Source organism: Neodiprion lecontei, chromosome 1 (assembly GCF_021901455.1).
Source record: "Neodiprion lecontei isolate iyNeoLeco1 chromosome 1, iyNeoLeco1.1, whole genome shotgun sequence".
Taxonomy (NCBI): domain Eukaryota; kingdom Metazoa; phylum Arthropoda; class Insecta; order Hymenoptera; family Diprionidae; genus Neodiprion; species Neodiprion lecontei.
Window position 1 is genome coordinate 37,919,138 of NC_060260.1, and position 23,448 is coordinate 37,942,585.

A 23,448-nucleotide genomic window follows, 5' to 3' on the forward strand; every position below is an offset into this window, starting at 1 on the left:
AACGTATGAAAGTAAGAACCAAATGTGATTTAGTTGTTAAGTGAAAAAAACAAACCCCATTAGACTTATTATCGTGCACAGTAAAAATGACGATTACACACTTATAGAGATATATAACCTTATTCAATTATTAATATTATTATTATTATTATTACGTAGTATAATAAGATTGCGAGTATATACATATAAATATATATATATATTATATATCAACAGACGGAGAAATCTTTTTTTACGAATAATTTTATTTTTCAATGAAACATGACGAAAATAAAATTCAATAATATTATAAAACATCTTCAGATCGTATTCTTTTCATCTTCGTACGTGTGGTATATATCACCACTCGAATTCCCTCACTCATAAATTTTAAGTACAAAAGTCGGCTTCAATTTTTGTTAGAATAATATGATTTGGATAAATTCTGTTGTTTTTTTTCTTCTTTTTTTTTCATCAAACTTCATTTCACAATTATTTCCAATCCATTGCTATTAAATTACGAGCGTTGTTCTGACGAACCGAATAACCAGGTGAAAATTTATAAGATAGTTATTTGACAAATACTGCGGTGAGTCTTATAGATACATAAACGTGAGTACTACCGATAAAAATAATTGATTGTTAATTCAGTAGACGTAATGCTGCATTAACACGTTGGTTTTTATGGATTGCAACTTCAACGCTGCAATGTTGCGTAACCGGACAGCTTCTTATCGTGGAAACGGACCTCAGCCTCTGTAATTACGTATTGATCTGTGCAACGAAGGGAGAAAAAATATCTCGAAAGTAATCCTGAAATAAAAAGAAAGAAAAAATTCAAACTCGAGGTTCGAAAGGAGGAAAGTAGCCCAAAGCGCTGCAGTTTGCATCAGGTATCTGTATTTTAATAATAATCGTTTATTTCTAATAATTTGCCTTTTGAAATGTTCGTAAACAAACGAAGTTCGCTGCGTGGGCGAGCAGAGTCGATCCTTCTTGTTGTGGCTGGTTTCGCCACTAATCAAGAATCGAGCCAATGAGGGCCGATTTCGTGTTCCAAATCCGGTGTTCCTCAAAATCATTTCTTGTTATATCGGGTTATTGGTGAAGCGAACAACGTTCATTTCCGAGAATCTTAATCGGCGGTAAAGTTAGTTCCGGTTAGTACCATTTAACACCTCAAGTTACACGCGTTTCCATATTTTTTTTTTTTTTTTTCGTCAATTTGAAATAGAAAATACTCGACGCTAATGTTGTCACCACGCAGCTGGTTCTTTTTGAGGTTAAACGTTTCCGTGCGTTCCCAAAACCATGAAGCCGTTATTCATGTTGAAAGACTCGACGCGGAGTTTAGGAACCTTCGAATTTGACCCTAAAAATCTCCGAGAATCGCGAAATCGAGTGATTTCTAACGATCACACGACGGTCATAATTTGAGGGAAGATAAACGCGGTGTCTCTAAATGAAGGCAAAAACTGCAGAGTCTGTCCGGTAATTGGATCTCGGCCGACGACGTCTGAGCCGACAAATTGAGCCGGAAAAGGCGCGGGAATCAAATAGAACACTGGCAGGGCTCGTCGACTATATATTTCGCAAGTTTTGACCTTCGGCGAGCTTACAATGCGGAGTATGAAGTTACGGAGGTAAGGAGGATATCGCGATCTATAGCTGTTGTAGAGTTGCGGCCGTAAAATTTTAACTGCGCGCTGTTAAAACTAAAACGGTTGACTGATCTGAACGACGTGTGTGTAACGTACGTTTTATACGTACATACATACATATTACATATATATGGATATAAATATATATATATATATATATTTACCAGGAATCGCGATTCCAAGGCGATTAGGGCCGCAAAATTACTGTCAGTTATTTTTTTTATTTTTATGGTTTTTTTTTTATTTTATCTTTGCTTTTTTCTCTTTTGCACGTTGGTATGTAAGTGTTATCCTTTTTTTCGCGAAGAATGTCGCAATTCGATATCGCTACTGTTATAGAAGCGGGTATTACAGCTCGCGGGGAGACATGAGCTGTATTTCTTAACTCGTTTCACAACACATTTGAAAACTTGGCGCAAACAAGACGCGTTTAAACCGCGCCTTACGTACACAATAACCGCGTGCAATTACGCGAGGACCGCGAAGACTTATCTTATACCGGAAGTATACCGTACATGTATTTCTGTATACCTACCTTTTAAGTATCTTGTAATATACGAATGATATATAATCCAAGAACGCGAATCGTAATATCGCGAGGAAGAATGTAATGTCCAAGTAATCAACCTCATGTTTGTATAAAACGGCGATAAATGTTCACGGAGATTACCCGCATAAAGATTCAATTTCAGTGCCGCTATTTCCAACGGATTATTGTAAAGTAATTCATCAAGTTTAGTCGATAAGCGTTTCGCCGAGGTCTCGACAAATAGATTTATCAATGTAATTTCTTGTATACTTTTCCTTTCTTTTTTTTTTCTTTTTTCTTTTTCCTTTTATCCACCAATGCTGAGTTAAGTACGCTAATGTTCATTAATACGTTCCCAGTGGCTCGCTATTTTCATTTTTTGTTTAAATTTATTAACCAAAGCTGAAACAAGCGTCTTTTGTGATGAAATTTTGTGTGTCAATGACTAGCGACGCATATAACAGGAGAAACAAATGATACGTTGATCAGAGACAGGTAAAATTTCTACATAAATAAAACTCGTTTCAGATTTGATTCCGAAAAAATAGTGAATCACCGGTAATCAATTAATGAACATTGTTTACATATAATCGTATCGATATTCTTAGACTTTAATTTTCGTACGAAGTTTCTGGCTGGTTATTTTCTTTTTTTTTACCAATTACAAATACTCTGTGACATATTATCGTAACCCGAATGAAAAGTGCAGCGTTCAATGTCCGTGTGCATAATAGTAATTCCTATATAATCGTAACGCATCGTTAGCCATCTGTCAGGATCTATCGAAACCTTGTTGAAATTTTGTCTGTTTCCGTTGAGATTCGACCAGGTCTGATACCCATAATTCAATGGCCCGGCTCAGTCTTGAGCCAACTGCGAAACCCACCGGTCGGCAAATATAACTTTTAATAAAAGTGTCGATGCGCAGTGCATTGATTTCATATTAGGGAAATGAACCGCCTGTGTACCTACCTTAATTATTGTAAACAGTGAGGTGAGGTCCCGGTGAGAATAAATCGAATCTAAAATCTGAATGGCTGAGAAGATAACGCAGCGTTGTCCGATCTGCCTTTCGATAAATAATATATTTATTCAATATTAATTTTTAATTATAAATTTCAGTGACAATTATTTGTGCAACAGTGAAGTTCCGGCGTGCAGTGCAACGGTTTTGAAATCGCAGTGTCAGCCTCATGGAGGGGGGGATGAAGAAAGAGGTGACTGAAAATAAGGTAGGCAATTAGGTAAGGTCAACCCGTAGTTGGCCGGGGGCATTTTCGTGTGTGTTTGAGAGAAGAGAGAGAGAGAGAGAGAGAGAGAGAGAGAGAGAGAGAGAGAGAGAGAGAGAGAGAGAGCGAGGAACATGAATAGCTGATTATCGCCACGAGGCGAAGAGTGTTTAAGTGGTTCTGGGCCTCCCTTGACAAAAATATAATACTTGTACACTCGTACGTGCAGTACGGGCCCTAAGTGGCCCTAAGTAACGACAATAATTCCTTAAATTGGACCGATGCGAGGCCTCGATACGTGCCTGTGTCGCAGAAACAGCGTCTAGCCACATCAGGCGCTTCTTCAAGTCGAAACAGGCTTCTATTTTAACGAAGCATTTCGAGGCCGCGACTATCGGGTGTATTTTTTTAGTCGAACAAGGATTTAAGGGTATGATCTATTTCGACTTTGACGAATCCACATTTTATCCGAATACAATACTGAACAAAAACACTCCCAGCACCTTTTTTCGTCTGAGGTAGAAATAAATAAACTGCACGGATTCTACGAAATCGCATTAGTAAATTCGTAGAATTCAAGCAGTTTCTATTATCTCTGCGCAACTCGCGCTACATTTTTTTGCTGTAGTTGGAAACTTTGGTTTTATTCGTTTTTTGTTTACCAACCGCAAGTAGAAATATTCTTCTTTATAGGGTACGAAAATACTGCAAGATTCCGGAAGTTTTTCACTATTTGAAAACTGACTGGATAACTACTCGAATCGTTACAAGCGTTTCATGTATCCAGCGTATCAGACTTACGGTAATATTTTATACGTTGGCCTTTGTCTTTTTATCAATTACATTTTACATCGCTCTTTCTTCTTTTCCCTCAAACAAGACGTTGAAATATTGCTACGTCTCTTGAGAGTCACAAAGGGAACGCTTTCCATTTCATTTCTTTCTCTTTTTTCTTTTGTTGTAATAACGGAATACATGCATATATTTATATATATATATATATATACATACATTAAAGGTAGTCGCAGCAATATTCGCAGAAGTTATTGCCAACACGTCGATGTAGCTTGGAGTGTTTTGTCCACAAGGGGCAAAGTTTAACCTGCGATTCCGTACAAGGTGCGTCGTGCTTGTGTGGGTGACATGAACCTACTTCAACCTCCAACTCGTATAAATAAATCTCAGTATTATATGGAGAGGAAAAACTTTCACCGTTAAGAATATAATCCGCGGAGTGCGAGGAAGGAACGAATATGCGTTGTATACATATATAATATATGTAGAAGAACCGTGCGGAGAGAAAATTATTGACGCGCCCAAAGAAGTATTAAAAAATCATCAAAAAAAAAAAAAAAGCCACATGTACTTTTAATACGTATTGATGGCTAGTCGTGTAATTATAGGGTATGTATAATAGGAATATTTTATTTGGCGATAAATTCAATTTGTAGTTATAATGCGAATATATACCTATATACGTATAATATATGGATATATAATGGGTGTACATGGAATAGCGGAGAATCGTTCGAAACTAAAGAGAATTTAAAAAATGATAGAAAAGAACGTTGAAATTGAAGCGGTTTTTAATCAAGGATCCGCGTGTAATGTGAACCGTTGCTGTATAATTACTTGCGAATTATATACGATCGCGTATAATTGGTCAAAGTTAAATTAAGATTGTACAAAACCGATTGGAGAATGAAAAAGAGAGAGAGAGAGAGAGAGAGAGATAATTGTGCAGACTTATATTTTGACCAGTATTTGGAGCGAGGGCCGAAGAACAATGTTCAAAAGTTACGTCGATGACGATTCGGCATATTTCTGAGAACACAGAATTTAATCGAATTATCCAGGTATCTGAATCTATCGTGTTTCTAGAAATTGATCGATCGATGAAAGCGAGGATCTTAAAGGACGTTCCAACAATTTTCAAGGCGCAATTTTGTCATCTCGAGCTATGATAACGTAGGTGTTATACGGGGTACGTGAAGAGTTATCGCGTACGCGATATATCACTCGGTTATCTGCCCTGTTATACAGCCTTATCTCAGGGGCCTTGATAGTTGAGGGTGTCTGAAAATAGGAGGAGAAAAAAGGAAAGACTGATCGTGTTTAACGCAACAAACAACGATGCGATTAGGACGCTCGCAAATTTCGGTCTACAGCGAAGGAAATAAAAAAAGAAGCGTCGAATAATTATCAATTGAAAAAAAATTTTACATCTAATTTTTTCTCAACGGTATAATACGAATGTAATAATTACCGCGAGGTATAATAATACTAATCGTTCGATTCAAGTCGTTGAAATTTCAATCAAGTCTACGTGTTCGACTAGAAGTTACGTATAAATAATTTTTTTCGTCATTCTGACGAGTGGTTTCGTTCTTTCTTCTTTTTTATTTTTTTTTTCCATCGCAATTCTCCTGCTTGTTTGTTTCAAATTATTTTTCAACTACGCACAGTGTGAAAAACTTCATTTGTTACAGTAACTAGAAAAATTGAGTAAAACAGGTATCGTTACTATCGTGCGCTATCGTCGATCATTTTTTGGTAATCGCAACGCAAAATTGTTTTATTCGGTTTACTCTACTTTTTTAGTTAAATAAGGTCTTAACGTCAATTTATTGTTGTACAAGCATTAAATTTTCGCAACAGTTGCCAAGAAAATACAGCAACAGCGATCGTAATGAGAAAGAACAGTAACGGATAGAAAAGTAATTTTCATTTTCTACCTAGAAATATATTTTTCGATTGTGGTAAGGAATGAAAATAGTTACGGACTGAGCGGTAACCGGAAATAAAAATTTCTCTCATTGTCACTGTATAAAACACTGTGATACGTAAACTCATACGTAAAAATGCATAACGCGTGTAACTCGAAAATTAAACATTCGTAAAACGAGTCCTACAATAACGTATATTAGTTAAGTTTGAACATATTTTTCACTAAAATATTCCAGCGATGCGTGACAGTTTATAAGCGCAAACATCGACAACCCAAATCTCTAATCTAATACAAGCAGAGCTCCATATGTACACACTGCAAGGTGTATATATATATATATATATATATATAGTAATAATGTAATAAGAGGTAGATACGTGCGTTATACGTTTTACACTCTGTATAATCCTCGATGGTTCAATGAACCGTCTGTATAACCATCGAAAATAAACCTGCATGCGTTTTATCTCTCCATCCTTATTCCATTGCTTTGCTTTTTTGCTTTTTGTACGGTATTCTTCTCTTTTCGTTATTTATTTAGTTACTATTATTTCTCTTTGTTTCCTTTTTTTTTTCTTGTTCATCTCTCATTTCTCTTATCTTGCGCGTTTATTTTCCTGCTCCTTTTTCCTCCTCTTTTCGAAATGTTTATGCGTGTTTGTGTTCGTATATATGCGTACCTATATACAACTTTGGTAAACACTTTTGTGATTTAGGTAAACGCTAAACTTTGTACCGAGATTTCGATAAGAATCGTTGAAAATTTCTCGATCGATTTGTCAATTGTAGTGCTGAGTATAAAAAAAAAAAAAAAAAAATATGCCGCGATTATAATAGTACAGGTGGTATAATTAGATAAGAAATATTCGAAAATATAATTAATAATCTGGGGATAATAAATCGTGTAGAATAAAAAGTACAATGTATATATTATTACTGCGATATTAGACCGCACGTGTATATATTTGAGAATCAAGTAGTTTGAACGATAAGAAAAATTTATATTTATTGCAAGAATATCACGTTTCTAAACGCCGAGACGAATGAGAAGATAAAAATTTCCGTTGGAAATATGATATTTTATACAGACATAAAATAAACTTGGCGTGTCGCGATTAAATTTTACGATTGGTACCTGTGTAATGTTAATAATGATAACAATAATAATGATGATGATAATGACTAATTTGAAAAGAACAAAATTAACGTTAATGAAAAAACAAAGCCGACCAAAAAATTATAGACGCGTTAAAATGCGATGCAAAAAAGTGCTAAAAAAAAAAAGCAATCGCGAAATATCGTGTATTACACCAATCAAAACATTATTCATGGATTGAAATATTGTAATATTCCACAGGATCTGTACTGTTCCATATATACGGCTGGGTAATATCGTTGCATGTAAAAATTAAAGCTAAGAACCCCGTAAATGTTCCTTATTGGTTTTTTTTTTTTTCTTCTTCTTCTTCTTCTTCCCCCGTTTGATGCGATTTATTTCTTACAAAATCGTGAAAATCCCAAAGCAAACGAAAATCTTGCGGTACAATACTTGCCGGTAGTTAAAGAATTCCGGAATATCGCGAAAGGAAAACCTTCTATATATATAACGAATGTATAAAATCGTGACTTTAATTATTTTCGCGGGCACTAAAAATCGGGCCGGATTTTCAATTGCCGCGAAATTTTCAAGGAAGATAAGTATGTACGTATAAGGTATGACCACTGAATAAACGAATCGTTGTTAAGTGTTTGTTGTTTACACAGGCTGACAGAGAACGGCTTCGTTTCTGTCCCGTCGTTGTTTGTAGTCGGGCAACACATACCGTAAAATCTATAAGTAATCCGTGCGTGTGTGCAAAATGTACAAATGTGTTGTATCGCTATTTAACATGTATGTACAAGATGCTTAAGTACATGCAGCTGTAAAGGCACACTCAACATTTGCTTATACGCTTGATAGCTGAGTGAATTAACTCTGCCTGTGCGAACATTCCTTCGTCTCTCATCCTTTTTCGCGAGTTGACCCTTCTTTTTTTTTTATTTTTGTCGCTTTATTTTCCTGCATTTCTTCTTTCGTCCTCCGAGTCTCGGTTAACGGAGGAAACAAGCAGCTGAAACTGAGAAAACGACGATCGTGACTCGATCCACGCGGGGTGTGAAGTTTTACAAATTTTCTCTTCAATATATGTAAGGTAAGGAAAAAAAAAAAAAATCAATAAAATCTTGTCCTCGTCGATTCAGACGCTCGTGGCGATAATTTTTTACACCGCAATTAGGTGCAAGAATCGAATTCATAAATATATATATATGTATAAGGTATAATTGTTTTTCTTATTTCTCCAGCGCAAATTTGTTTTCTCGATTTAGAATTGATTTTCACGAAAATGACTAATAGGAGTGTGAACAATGGCAGAGAGAAAGAGAAAGAGAGAGAGAGAGAGACAGAGAAAATCCTAGATGAAAGAAAGAAGGAAAGATAAAAAAAAAAAAAGGTCCGTCACGGAATGCGCGGGCGAGTTGATTTTTCTTATCGTTGAGAATTCTGGGACTCTATACGTACGTAAGTTATACACGTGTATATATTACACATATATGTACATATAATATGTACACAGAACATACGTGCCGCGATCACGCGCGTTATCTTTGACGTCACGACACGCGTTTCGTTCCGTCGTCACATCTTATGTACGCATACATTGTAGTCACATGTGTGTGTATCTTGTAACATGTAACGTATATTGGGTATTTGATAACAGACGGTGACTGTGTTCTATTCCATGTAAAATAGTGTTGTACACATACTTTGTACTACGAGGTGTACTTATACCTGGTAATTTGATTTCTGAGAAAGCGTCAGCTTTTATGCAATTCACGTTATAACGCGGCGTGAACAAAAATGAATGATTCATTTGCGGTTTTGTTGTACGCGCCAGTTGAATTATTTATGCAGTGCATAAGCCGTCGTTTAGATGTCGTTTGATTTCGCCGGAAGCGAGTGATAAGTGAAGATGGATGTTCGTTTACTCGTGTATGTTTAATTCTAAGCTCGACGAACTGTTCAAAAGGGCGGGGTTGAAGTTGCGAATTTGACAAATTACGAAAGCGCCTAATTTTGAATTATTTTGCTCGCGAAACTTGAAGCGAATGAATCAAACCTTTACGTAACAACAAAGTTTCGAACGGTCGGTACGACGGCGGCTCAAAGTTCCGAAAATTCAAGTTACGATGGAGCGAAATTCCGAAAAGTAAACAAAAAAAACATCAATCTTATGCAATCGGACGCTAAGACAAAAATCAACTCCGTACATTTTGAAACTGACGTAAAATTTACTTTATCTGTAAATCGTGTTGATTGAAATTAGAAAAATTTCGGTAATGCAAGTAGGTTTACTTTTTTAACGACGAATCTTGGAGACAGAAAACAAAACCGTAAATACGGTGAACCTGCCTTTTATGCCTAAGTAATAAATTTGCCTTGATAAATTGCGAAATTGGAAATAAGAAAATAGACACAGTCCGTTTGCCGTCAAGTTTTCGTTTCACTTAGCACTCGGCTTAGGCTTTCCAGGCTGTTGCTTTATGCGATTTGATAGTTCGATTTCCGTCGTCGAATATCGAAGCAGCCGGTGTAATAACGGAGTCTGAAAATGGTCATAAGACCGAAGGTTGCGCAGCGCGTGAGGCCTACATGTTCCTTAAGTGGCAAACGCGTTTAAAATACCTTAACTATGTGTGACAAGGTCAGAGGGGTATGCATTACACACGCCATGCGGCGTTCTGTGTTACAACGCTCTAAGAATATACATATATGTACCTACAATAATACCGCAATCGTTACAACGATCTCTGATACAGACAATAAACGAATTTCGAACAGTCAGGAACAAAGGAAACTAGCCGGAAACGCGACTCTATTACATCATTGAAGATAATTTACGATCATACCGGGACAATCTCTTGAAACTTGAAAATCAACCGCGCGTGCGCCGAGTAATTCGATCTCATTGGTCGGCGAAATCTTCCCGCGGCGATATTTTTGTCTGCGATGCAGGCGGGCCAACCTACGCAAAATGTGTGCGTTTGAATTTTCAAAGAGCGTAAGCATTGAATTCCGACCGTTCTTTGAAGAATCAACTTTCCGACCCGATAACAAATGCTTCCCAAACCTTTCCGAGTCACTGCCGCAATTATTTGGGATTCTAACCTCGAAAATTCGCATCAACTACATCGTCGCCGGAAACAAAGTTTGACGGCTGAAAACTCCGGATGGCCAGCCTGCGCGAATAGCCGATAAAACTCGCGCGTGCGCGGTTGATTTTCAAGATTCAAGAGATTATCCGGTATGTATTACAGGTAATTTTATATATTCTGAAACGTGTATAAAACTGCAGAGAATTTTCACGTACGAAAAATTTAAGCGTTTAGATTCTTTTTTTATCGGGATAAAGAACTTTGCGAACAAAAAAACTCGCCAGATGGCGCTGAGCGGCGAAGCCTTCTCGCTAGAAAAGTGATTTGAGGGTTTCCATAAACATCGGAACGAATCTTGCTGCCATAAATCGTTGCGGATTTCAATGTTTCTGTAATTTTGTCTACACTCGTGGATGTTTGGATGTGAGAACTATTTAAATAGTTTCAGAGAGGTGACCTTGTTTGCGTACAGTTATGCATTTCCCAGAAATCGCGTAACTATTAGCCAAGACATGCCGGATCGCACGTATAACGTGTTTACTGTAATGATTATTAGTGACCCGTTTCCCGTTTCAAAGTGTTTCTCAAATTTATCGTTTAACCGCGGTTCCAAATCCTGGAACCACCTTACGGCAATTCTGTATCGCCGATTCCTGGAACCGTTAACACCTTTTTAAAACCCACCTGATGATGATTGCCGCGATATCTTTCTTCGTTATCGCCGAACGAATAATGGGCTTTTCCTCGCGTTGCTTGACGATACGTAAACCATACGATAACTTATTTTTGCTGTTGTCGTTTATTTTTTTCTCTCTTTTCTTTTGTCACCTTGGCACCTAAGTGAACAAATTGCAATTTCCGAAAATGGCGGTAGTTCGATATTCAGACATTCGTAATTGGAGCTGGAATTTGAAATCGGGAAGCGATCGGTTTACCTGGCACTTGAACTTTAAGCGCTGCATGTTCCACGCTCGCAACTTTCTCCACTCAAATATTAACGTAAAGTACGAAGCATCGACAACTTCGTACTTACGATGGCGACTGAGCTGAGAATAATAATCGATGCATCGATTAATCGAGCCGAAAGAAATAATCGAACACGACCCGATTGAATCGGTAAAAATTAATCGACGCATCGATTATTTCGTATTTTTTTTTTTTGAAACGGTGCGCGTGAAACCAAAATTTCGTAAGCTTCGGTATGTAGTCTTAATAGCGGAAAAGTTTTTCTCATAATTCATATATTTTTCAATTTCAGATGAAAATATTCATTTATCTTTCACTTATTATATCAAATAGGTAATTAATAAGTAAGACAATGATAATATAATCGATACTCTAATCACACGAATTAATGTTTTATCGCATCGTTTGTGGGAGTAAAAAACAAAATATAATTATGAAAAAAAGTAATCGTGTCGGTCGATTAATCGAGTTTCAAAAACAATCGATTATACTCGATTAATCGGGAAAAAATAATCGATTTAACAGTAAATCAATCATTTTTGGTCATTCTCACTTCGTACACATTTTCACCGCAGGATAAAAATTCTTCTTTCGAAAAATGAGAATCCGTACAATCTTTAAACCGTTCAGTCTTGATCGCACTTAATCATCATCTTAATTTCCAACTTCTTACACGAATCGTCGTTCTCGACGTTCATGCAGTTCGCCAACTTCGCGAACTTTCAAGTTCAGCCTACGAAAGGCGATTAATCGCGACGGGCGTTCGCGCTGCAGCAAAGCTGTGTATAATAATAAGTGTGATAAATTCTAGTTTAATTTAGCATAATTGAGCGGGCGACGTTAATTGTACGCGCATTGTGATGGCGGACGCTTGCTACTCGGCGTATTATCAGCTTCGCGTTATTACGTTACAAGTTCCGCCGTTTGAATTTTCACTCCGTTTCACGCATAATTTTCGCACGTCATTGCTTACATTATCATACGTCGAACGCACGCGTGCGTGTGCGTATAGATTAATTCACACATATTTATATAATGTTTACAAGCATATCGCACAGTGAGCATTGTGCGTGGGGTTCGCAGTGCCGATGAAATAATGTTACAAGTAGGCCACCAGATCCAGAACCCGAGGCAACGTCACGTATAACTTATTTTACTCGGTCGTTATTCTTACAAGTATGTAAGAGAGAGACACGTAAATTCCTCCAAGATCCGAGTCGCGTCTCGAGAAGAATTAATTCGATTGCGCATCTTCTTCGAATAGCTTTAGGCATATTTTTTTTACGGCCCGAAAGGAGTGTGAAGGAAATTAGCAGGTACCATTTTTGAACCGGGGTGGGGGTGAAAATTTAAAGAGATTGAATAACAGATGCGCCATAATGTGGAATTTTTAATGAAGCGAAGATTTAATTTATCGAATTTAAAATATGTAGCAAGATGAAGTACGGAGGAGGAAGATAATAGAAAGGTCAGAATATGGAATGCCAAAATTTGTCGCGATTTTCAATTTTCAATTATTTTCAATCTTCCATACTTGGACATTATGTATTATGATAATTCTGAAAATCAGATTAACGCACTGAGAAAATGTTCATTTGTTACAGTAACTATAAAAATTGAGTAAAACAGGTATCGTTAAAAAAACTTTTTATTGTTGGGATTACGAAGAACGCGGTGCGCGTAACCATTTTGCGCTATTGTCGATCCTTTTTTGGTTATTGCAATGCATAATTCTTACTCTACTTTTTTAGTTAAACAAGGCTTCAACGTCAGTTTATCGTTGCACAAGCATTAAATTTTCGCAACAGTTGCAAGAAAATATAGCAACAGCGATCGTAATGAGAAAGAACAGTAACGGAGAGAAAAGTAATTTTCATTTTCTACCTAAAACAATATTTTTCGATTGCGGTAAAAAATGTCTCTCAGTACGTGTCCTTAAAAATTCGATATTTTGGTCCTTCTATCAATCGGCCATTTTACTTTTTACCCCCACGAGATTTTTTTATCATTTCGAGGTGGATCGGATGGAAGGGTTCTAATCATAACGCAGTAAATTCTACGCTCTACAATCTGTTGATATTGAAATAAATAAAAAAAAAATAAATAAAAAAAAAATAAATGAAATTTCAGTCGATTAAAAATTCTGATTTTTTCAAGTCAACGCCCGTTGCACGATTAGTTTTTACATTATAATATACTAAACGATTCTCTGCGTTGACTCAACGCTGAAAATCCTTTCTACATTCCCTCTCTCTCTCCCTCTCTCTCTCTCTCTCTCTCTCTCTCTCTCTCTCTCTCTCTCTCTCTCTCTCTCTCTCTCTCTCTCTCTCTCTCTCTCTCTCTCTCTCTCTCTCTCTCTCTCTCTCTCTCTCTCTCTCTCTCTCTCTCTCTCTCTCTCTCTCTCTCTCTCTCTCTCTCTCTCTCTCTCTCTCTCTCTCTCTCCTCTCTCTCTCTCTCTCTCTCTCTCTCCTCTCTCTCTCTCCTCTCTCTCTCACTCTCTCTCTCTCTCTCTCTCCTCTCTCTCTCTTCTCCCCTCTATTTTTCCGTCTTCCTCGGTGTGTATAAATGCGCATATAAATCGTGTAACTTGAGAAGAAAGGAATCAATTTTTATCCTTATGAGCCGAGAAGGACCTCCTCTTTGACTCGAGGACACGCGGCGACACTTGACGCTAGTTGTATTTACGCACACGTACTTATACCTACCACCTCAGACACGCATTGAAAGTCGAAATCTATAATACATACCTGTATAAGCATCAAGCCTGAGCGATGTTTACACGCGAATTACCATATGAAAATTGGGAACCTACTTTTAACCCTCCGGTATATACTTATATAGGTATAATATAAGCGTTATAATGAAGACAAAAAAAAAAAACACAATGCGGTGAGTGCGGCGCATACAAATTCTCAAATTATACACGCATTTGCATCCGAATAAAGACTTTCGGTGAATGTCACAGGTATACCCATAATCTCTGTGTATGTTACATCGTACACAGACGTGAAGTTTTATTTGTTCACGCAAGTTTCTCTCTTCTTTTCATCCTGATGTTACAACATTTTTTTACAAACCTTTACCGAGTTCAATTCGATCGTGAATTCATTTTTTCAATTGTTTCGCAAAAAAAAGAATGTGGGATGTAAAATCTTTCGATATTGAGATAAATCTTTAAAATGAAATATTTCCCGTTGGAAATAAAAACAAAGTAAGAAAAAAAATACACGCCCCGAGGAATTTCCGGTGGGAAAAGTAAAAAAATAGATAAAAAAAAAAAAAAAAAAAAAGTATGGTAGAACGATCGGAGCGACCTTAAAATCTCGGAGGCGTCTTCCAGTATACGGGCAAGGAGAAATTTGATCCTGCCCACTGTACCTCAAACCCGTTTCTCTTTCTCGTTATTACGGGCGAAAAAATTCTTTGACTAATATATCACGCGGCTCGCGGAATTCGCAAATCGAATTGGCGATATCTGCGGGGAACAGTTCCTGGTTAAATGTTGAGTTAAACAGGCAGCGAAACCGTTTAATACTTACTTGTACCGCATGCTAATAAATTACGGTATCAGATATTAATTAACCTCGCCTCATATATGCGGCAGCGCCCACATATGTATATATATATATATATATATATATATATATATATATATACATATATGCAGGAATTAGCAAATAGAATTTACCGTTAGCTCTTCGATGTTATACATTTCTATACACTCATAGATGATTATTACAATTCAAATACAATTATATTTTATTTATCCAAGCATTGTGGGAATAATTCTTTCGCTCGAGGACGAAGGATATATTTATATTTGTAGAATAATTAGCATCGGCGAATTATCCTTTGTCATTTCTTTTGAATTTTCCCCGACTAACCACTTTTTTTTTGTTCTTATCTTTTATTCTGAAAAATTATCACGCGCACAAAGCGGCGAAAGATTTGCGGTGACGAGATTTTTGCATTAAATGGTCAGATCGTTGATTGTACTTTGGAAATCTTTGTGGAATGATTTTTTTTATTTCTTTTTCTCTTTTTTATATTATCCTGTTTCAACTCGCACGATTTTTAAATTCCGGCCAGCGTTCGACGATATGCGGAAAATCTGTCGTCGTATTTCACGCCGCGGAACGACTTTTGCAACGATATTTTACGTATTAACAGTTGTGCAAATTTGCACAAATAGTGCCGATTTAATCATCTTCAGTGTTACACGCATTTATTATTATCGACACAATAGTACAGAGATAATTTTGAAAAGCGACGACATGCGAACGATTCTATTCATTTCACGAAAAAAAAAAAAAAAATTAATGAATAAATAAATAAAAAAATAATAACGTGTCAAAGGCATTGAAAAGTCAGCTTCTTATATTCTCGTATATGATCGGTTTGATGAAATATTTACTCAACAATAGCGAGAAAAGAAAATTGACGTCGACAATTGAAATTGGAAAAACCGTTAGCGCTACTTTTGCCAGAATAAATCGAACTTTCGAGACCGTGCGAGCATAGAAAAAAGCTAATAAGAATATAAATAGCAAATATGAAAGAGGAAAAAACAATAACCAGACGACATTATGTAGAATATATCTACGCATGTATATAATTAAAAATATATATTATGTAATTATAGCAAGACTGTGAGCAAGTTTCTGTTTGGCAATTTTCCAGCCGATGAAAAACTTTGCCAAATATATTTTGTAACTTTCTCGGTATATCGGCCCGTATTTCTGCCAAATAAATACGTATGTGAGTATATATTTGTAGACATTAAATATTTGCGTGCGAGGCTTATCTGTACCTGGATAAAGATACGCGGTTTAAATATATACACGTTCTCTTCGTGCTCTTATGAATAGTTTCAAAGCTTGACTTTATACTTTTAAACAATTTTCCGAGAAATTGTTGTACAAAGTACGCCAAGGTTAGAGTGAAAAATAATACGATTTGACGAGAAACATTTACACTTACAATGTTACAATTGTATTTGTTCTCTTCTTTGATTCGATTTTATACGTATATTGCACTCTTTCGTTTCGTCATATTTATTTCACAATGGTTTTATACAGGTATATGGATATGCATGAAACGTATATATAAAATAATATATATATATATATATATATATATATATATATATTCGTGCATCAACGCGAGGAATAGAAAAGAGATTATTGTACAAAGTCCAGCCTTGCCCTACTCAACCGCAGCGCATACCATAATACTTGCATACGTCTACTTTGCATACATCGTAAACACACATATGCATATTACGGTTGTTGTATACAGGGTGGTCACTTTCACCCCGAAGGAAATTGTCCCGGCATTATGATGATTGAAGAATAATAAAAAGTCCTCGGAATTCATACGCTTTCGACCGAAGATAAACCATCGTAGGTATAACGTAGACGCGTATGTACCTAGAAGATGGAAATATTTTTGTAAAACGTGTAGCGAAATTGTTATTTCTTCAAAGTTCCTTTAATCAGATACCGAACACGGTTTAAAATACAAAATTATAAATTAAGTTTAGCAAACCAAGCCGCGAAGTGAACTGCGTTTTCGAACGAGTTTCATCACACTGAGAAAAATTTCATTTCTTACGGTAACTAGAAAAATTGGGTAAAACAGGTATCGTTAGAAAAATGTTTGAAAATTGTTGGGATTACGAAAAATGAGGTACGCCTAACCATTTTTCGCTATTTTCGATCCTTTTTTGGTTATTGCAACGCAAAATCAGTTTTTTAGTTAAATAAGGCTTTAACGGCAACGTTACATGAAAATATAGCAACAGCGATCGTAATGAGAAAGAACAGCAACGGATACCAGACTTTCCGGTAACGGCTAGAAAACTAATTTTCATTTTCTACCTAGAACTGTATTTTTCGATTTTGGTAAAGAATGAAAATAGTTAAGGACTCTGTGGTAACCGGTACTAAAAATTTCAGTGCAATATTATCATCTTTGGATCCCAACTCGTATCCGGATTTTCAAGGCAACGAGAAATTTCTTACTAAAATCAATTAGTTTTTGATAGAAATAGGCGACTTCCGGTCAAGGAATGGCGAGCAGCCAAACGGTTGTGAAGAATTGACAATTTCCAGACAATTTGTAGTTCATCCAACTGCTTACTTCTCCTTGATGTTCTAAAAGTAGGAAAAAAAAAAAGAAAGAAAATTGAGAATAAAATCGATCCAGTCGGATTGCAGCCGCAATTTCCAACTCCCTGTTACACGAACCTGTAATATAAAATTGTCGAAACGAACGCACCGTGTGTGTTGTTGGACTTGTGTCCGACAGGAGGTCGCGCCCACGATATTCTTACATCGAATTATAAATTATGCGCCGTTTTAGGAGAAGTTTTGTAATAGTTTACGAGCGTGCGTCGAGGCTCTGAGAGCTGCAACAAAGGATCGAAGTACGTCGAAGGCAAGGTTTACGTTAGATACGGATAAGCTGCACAAACACGTGCTGGTTAACCAAACACAGATTACAGCGAGCCTGAAGAGGTATACATATACGTATATTCCGATCCTGACTAACGAGCTCTGTGATACGGTTCGAGATCGCTTTCGTTTCTACGCAGGAATTTTTAACCCCATTCCAACCCTCGTAAAGAATATTCTTTCGAATTTCTTCGAGATAAAAAGATCTTGTTTCTTGTGTATATCAAATAATTATCTTACTTGGCGTTAGTGAAAAGATTTTGTTTTATTCCATACAAATTTATTTCCATCCGATATGTTCTGGGTTCGGAATAATTAATTTTACAACGATAGATTCGTATTCGAATGGATCTTTTAGCGATATATCCAAATTATCTTCATTGTTTTATCCTAATCGACAAAATATTATTATCGATACAAAATGAAAATTATTTTTGCATAGCTGTCACCGGTAAACCTAGTATTGTATTATTATTCTTTTTCATTGTCGTCATTTGTACCATTATATTTTTTGTTTTCGACCGAAAAAATGCAGTCAACCAAATAAACAGAATCAAAGTTGCATTAAACAGTTATTCTTGTACCCTATTTTCTTGTAATTGCATGAAAAATATTCTAACCATTAACGTGGCGATATTAATTTTTCTGAAATTTTCCAGTTACTGTATACTACAACAAGAAATGAAATTTTTTTCATTGTCATTCTTTATCTCTTTCTTGGCGCGATTGTAAGACTGCAGTATAAAGATACCATTTCCCAGGATTCATGCATTTACGGGCATCGACTAATCTTCTGTCGATTTATCGTGAAAGCTTGGCGTATATAAACGTTGCATATTTCCAGCATATTAACGGTAAGCAAATTTAAACCCGACCCGACCTCTATACTCTGTTCGAGTTCGTTGCCAAGATAAGTTTTTTTTTCCTTAAATTCTTTATTATTTCGCAGTGCTCGGAACAGGATCTGGTCAAGGTTGGCTGGACCCTTCGGCCATCGAGGCCTGCAGAGATGGGTCTGAAAGATCTGCAGAAATGAGAGAAAATAAACGAGATACGAATTAAATTTCGAAGGCGACGGAGCCGCTTCCTCGTTAATCACCGGTTCGAATAACTTTTTTCACCAACGGAGCTTTTTTCATTCCGTAACCTCGTCCTCCTATTCGGTTCGGATTCCTTTTCGCACGCGCTTGATCGCAAGGTTCGAGCTTGGGTATAAATTTGAGCTTGCAGACTTACGGCGACGACCAAGTTCCGGGGAAAGAGGGCCGGTTCTTTTCTATCCAACATCGGCATGCGCGTCACTCTCCTTCTCTCCCACGCGTCCTAAAGCTCGCATATCCCGAGCTTTGTCACACAAGGTCAAGAAGATCAAGAAAGTAAATGAAACGAGCAGCTCAATGCCACGCTATTCGCGTTTATCCGCCTTTTATTTACCATATTCAGTACATCCTACGGTTTATGTAATTATTTACTCATCGCCTCGCGTAACTCCGAAGTGCACGTACATGTATGTATGTATACAATTATATATATATATATATATATATATATATATATATACATCGCGGTATGCAACATGTAAAGCGTATTAAGAATTCAGTCGGAGAAAGATTATCTTATTCTGCCATGTATGTGAATACGAAGCCAATTTCGTTACAGAGCTTGTAGAATTCATGCAGCTTTTATTGCCTGCCCGAATCTTACGAGACGACGCGCCGTGCCCTTTTCTTCTCTTTTGCAAATCGAAATTATACCCATCGTATTATAGGTATATACATATATACGTATCGTTTGTTTAACAATTATCGCTAATTAACTGCATTGAAAATCATTCGTGTAACAAATTATTATCGAAATGATGGAGCGTTGAGAAAGATTATATTCGGTAAGATTATATTCTAAAATTATACTGTCGTCAAAATATTTATACTAAATTCATTCGGATATCGTTAATAATCGGTGTACAGAATTATAAAAAATTGTATAATTGTCAGTGTTTGCAGATTGTGAAAGCATATTTTTTTTAGATCACATATGATTTGTTTTTTCATCGATTAACTAAATACGAAAAGTAAAATCCATTTAGAATCTGAGCTTTTAATTTATTTATCCTTCTGTGTTTTTTTTTCATAAATTGCAACAGTCTCAAAGAATGAGAATTTGTGAATTCATCCAAATGAACGTACGATTTTCCGCAACATCGATGATACGAGACGACCTGTGACATTATAAATATACATTTATATTTACAGTTTGACGGTAATAAATTCTTATCGAGTATACTGCAGTATCAAACGCAGGGATTTCCCGTACGTTTCAGTTCAGCATCGTTCTTATATACGTTTTTAGCCTCGTGATTAAAATGTCACGGGACAAAGTTCGACGATTTAAGAGATTGAGAATTGGCTAGAATTCGTCGTCGCCGATACATCGAGCACAGCACAGAGGCCTGTTTACCATCGCGTACGTGACCAGACTCCGTATTGCTGCATTTTCTCTTACCCCACCTCCGGCAAACTTGATCTCATCTCCGCTATTTCTCTAATGCACGATCCGTCGTTGCCGACGACTTTAGATTTTATAAGTGCAAAGAGTATACACGATATAACGAATACACGTAACAGCTGACGATGAATTTCGTGATTTTCGTTTCTTCTTTTTTTTTTTCTCTTCATCTCACGATCAGGTCAACCAGACACGGAGTTTGTTTGTCGGTAAATGTCGGTAAGGGAATCTATATGATAGAAGAGGCCGATTCTGGGCGCAGCTGAGTGTCGGTAAATGTCGGTATAGGAATCTATATCCAGAATCGCCTTCTATACCGACATTAATCGACACTCAGTTGTACCCAGAATCGGCCTCTCCTGTCGACTGTTACAATTGAATGTTTCCCGAGCACTCGGCATGTGTATAATAAAGAAATTGGTCACTGATTCAAGAGGTTTGACACGACGAATGGCATGATGTCGAGTTTAACGGCATTGTGACGATATACATATTCGTTGTGATGGAGAAGAAGGAAAGAGAGAGAAAGGAAGATGACAACGACAAAACCGCAATCCTCGCATGATCCGCTCAATATTTCTTCACGGAGTACAAGGTGTGTGTATGTATGTGTATGCACACTGCACAATTATTAACCACAATCAGGGTCCTTATCGCTTATCGACTCGTCAAGCCGCAGGTCCTGAAGGCGCCTGCTTGCGACGGGATCGTCAGCCAACCTAGATTCTTTGTTCGTTTATAAAGGCGAAAAGCGCAAAGTCCGCAAAGTGCATGCTCGTGCTAGCGAGTCTCTATTCGGTGAAGCGAGAATAATGACTCATGCGTTATATTCGCTGATAACGACGCTGATGCCTCTTTCAGGCTATCCCATATCTGTAATAACTTGGATGTACCGACGCCAGTAATCGCACCGTTGTATCATTCTTCCCGAAGAGGAGACTCGATGTTTTTCAATCTTAAACAAACAGCATCAAAATAAGAAAACCAAAACCCTCGCCTTGTTATTTTCACAACAAATCTCAATATTATCTTTACAGCTACAACTTACAATTAGTCCAGTTACGCTAATTAAACCGCAGTCCAATCTGATCGTGAGTCGAATATAAAACGCATTTCACACGTTATAAATAAATAGATAAAGAACCACTGTGCATTGGCAGTTTTGTGGACCTTAGAGTCATCCCATCATTAGTTAGAATCGGCCGCCGAGCTACGTCATAAATATTATATACGTCAGAAGGCTCACGGCGCATGTATGTGTGTACCTAAATTATATGGACGAGAAGAAAAAAAAAAAAAATTAATGCGTGAAAACATCTGTTTCGATGATTATCTCCTCGCGTGTTGTAGGTATAAGGTTTGGTTGTACCGTCCAGCAACCGTTACGGTTGGAGATATTACAAAACGAAAATTGGGTCACCCAACGCAGCATGCAAAACAAAAGTAGGATTAGAATTTTGTTTTCACAATCGGTTCACAATTTTTCGCCATTGACTGACGAAGGACGTCATTCATTTTCAATAATCATTATTGATTTACAAAATGTTCAATCTCAGATATTACGTTTCACCTAGCAGAGAGATTCAGAAGTTTGTTTTACAACGACGATGCTCGGCTGAAGAGGGTCAATATAAAAAGGTCCGAACATTAATCAGTCGTGAATTGTGTGTGCGTGCTTTTTTATTCTTCTTCTTCTTCAGCGGAGAATAGTTATATGTTGTTGTGGTATTACATGGACAGCAGCGGAGATTTCACCACTGCAGGAGTGTAATATTGGAAGAGAGGCAGGGTTCCCAAGAACATAACTCGACTGATTGTGGGAGAAAATACGAGCGTCTGTGGGACGATTTCGTACCATCCACTGCTGCACTGGTTGAAATGGGAGTGCGGTGATCGCTGGTAAACACGCTATATAGTATACGTGGTATACCATATCACTGATCGTTGGTTATGGTCATGAAGTAGTCGCGTTCGAATCGAAGTCAAAGGAGTTATAAGAAAGGTTCGGAGTCTGCTGATGCCTTGGGTGCAAAGAAGCTCTACGCACAACCGATACGCAAAGAGTAATTTGTAACCACGTGTTCGTGAGTCACTGCATCACAACCACGTTGCAGGCTGGTGACGATGGTGGTGGTGGTGGTTTCAATCTCCATGTCACGCGTGTGTTGGTTTGATGAGTTAGGAGCCTGGAACCCTCCATGCTGGTTCGTGTAACCCCTTGATCTCTTTGGGTCAAATAGCCAACGTGTCAAATAAATGCTCTACGGTCATTGTGGCGTGGCGATGGAATGGACCGAGGCATTGTGGCTCTTGGCGGCACATGAGATTCACCTACACATGGCAACTGCACCGACTCGTCTCTCTGACCGAAGTATTAATAGAGCCCATGGACCGTCAGACGGTGATGGGGGAGAATTCCATTCTTGTGTTAATGAATAATGACCGTTATATTCGCTCTATACCAAGTATGCTCATCGTGCGGCAAAGGATGCGGTTAGGAGTTCTTTTCGAGTCCTCTGTACGGAATGTCTACCCTCGGACCATGGAGCCGTTGCTACTCGGAAGATGTTATACACGCTTCACTGTTTCGGAACAAGGGTTTTGACATAAGGTACGTTTATAACGTGAGCCGAACGATGCGTGTCGCAGGAAGTTTAAATCACGATCCGAATCTCGAAATCCTCCGGGGTTTCATGAAAATATGAAAAAGTCATTTAACGAACTATCCGGAGTTACGGTGATACGATCTTTCGATCTGATCATAACTACTGTGTTCTCTTCTCCTCTCATTCTGATGTAACAAGGGGTGTTAATACCTTAGAGACGACATAACAGTCTTGATAAGATGCCACCAATACATATTTATATCAACATGTTGCGTCCGGTCGAGCCGACAAAAACTAATCAGAAAACCGCATCACTCGTACAATTACGGTGAACATGTTGCAGAACACCGCAAGACTGATTCGATATTTTTATGCATCATGCTTATAACTTTACGAACAAGTAAGAACTCGTGACCGTCACGAGTGAGACGATGGATGTTCATCGTCGGTTACTTCGTAATAATTGATCGTAAGTATCTATGTATAAAAACTGATCTTCAATGAGGAGTTTAATTCCTCAATGGAACTTTTAGACTCCTGACCGGGTTAAGAGTCTGCGTCGCAGTTCGAGAAGGGATTTATCTGGCGATGAAGAA

General features: G+C 37.4%; 1 long non-coding RNA gene across 2 annotated transcripts in view; it reads left to right on the forward strand.

Annotated features, from left to right (window-relative positions):
- The first annotated feature begins 3,037 nt into the window (after positions 1 to 3,037).
- Positions 3,038 to 23,448, forward strand: part of LOC107216669 — a 75,627-nt gene continuing 55,216 nt past the window's right edge. Inside the window, exons 1-2 of one of the 2 annotated variants that reach the window (XR_006902536.1) lie at positions 3,038 to 3,174; positions 3,292 to 3,401. This is a non-coding gene — a long non-coding RNA (uncharacterized LOC107216669). The remainder of the gene's footprint in view (positions 3,175 to 3,291; positions 3,402 to 23,448) is intronic. The other variant, XR_006902534.1, reaches the window with a different exon arrangement.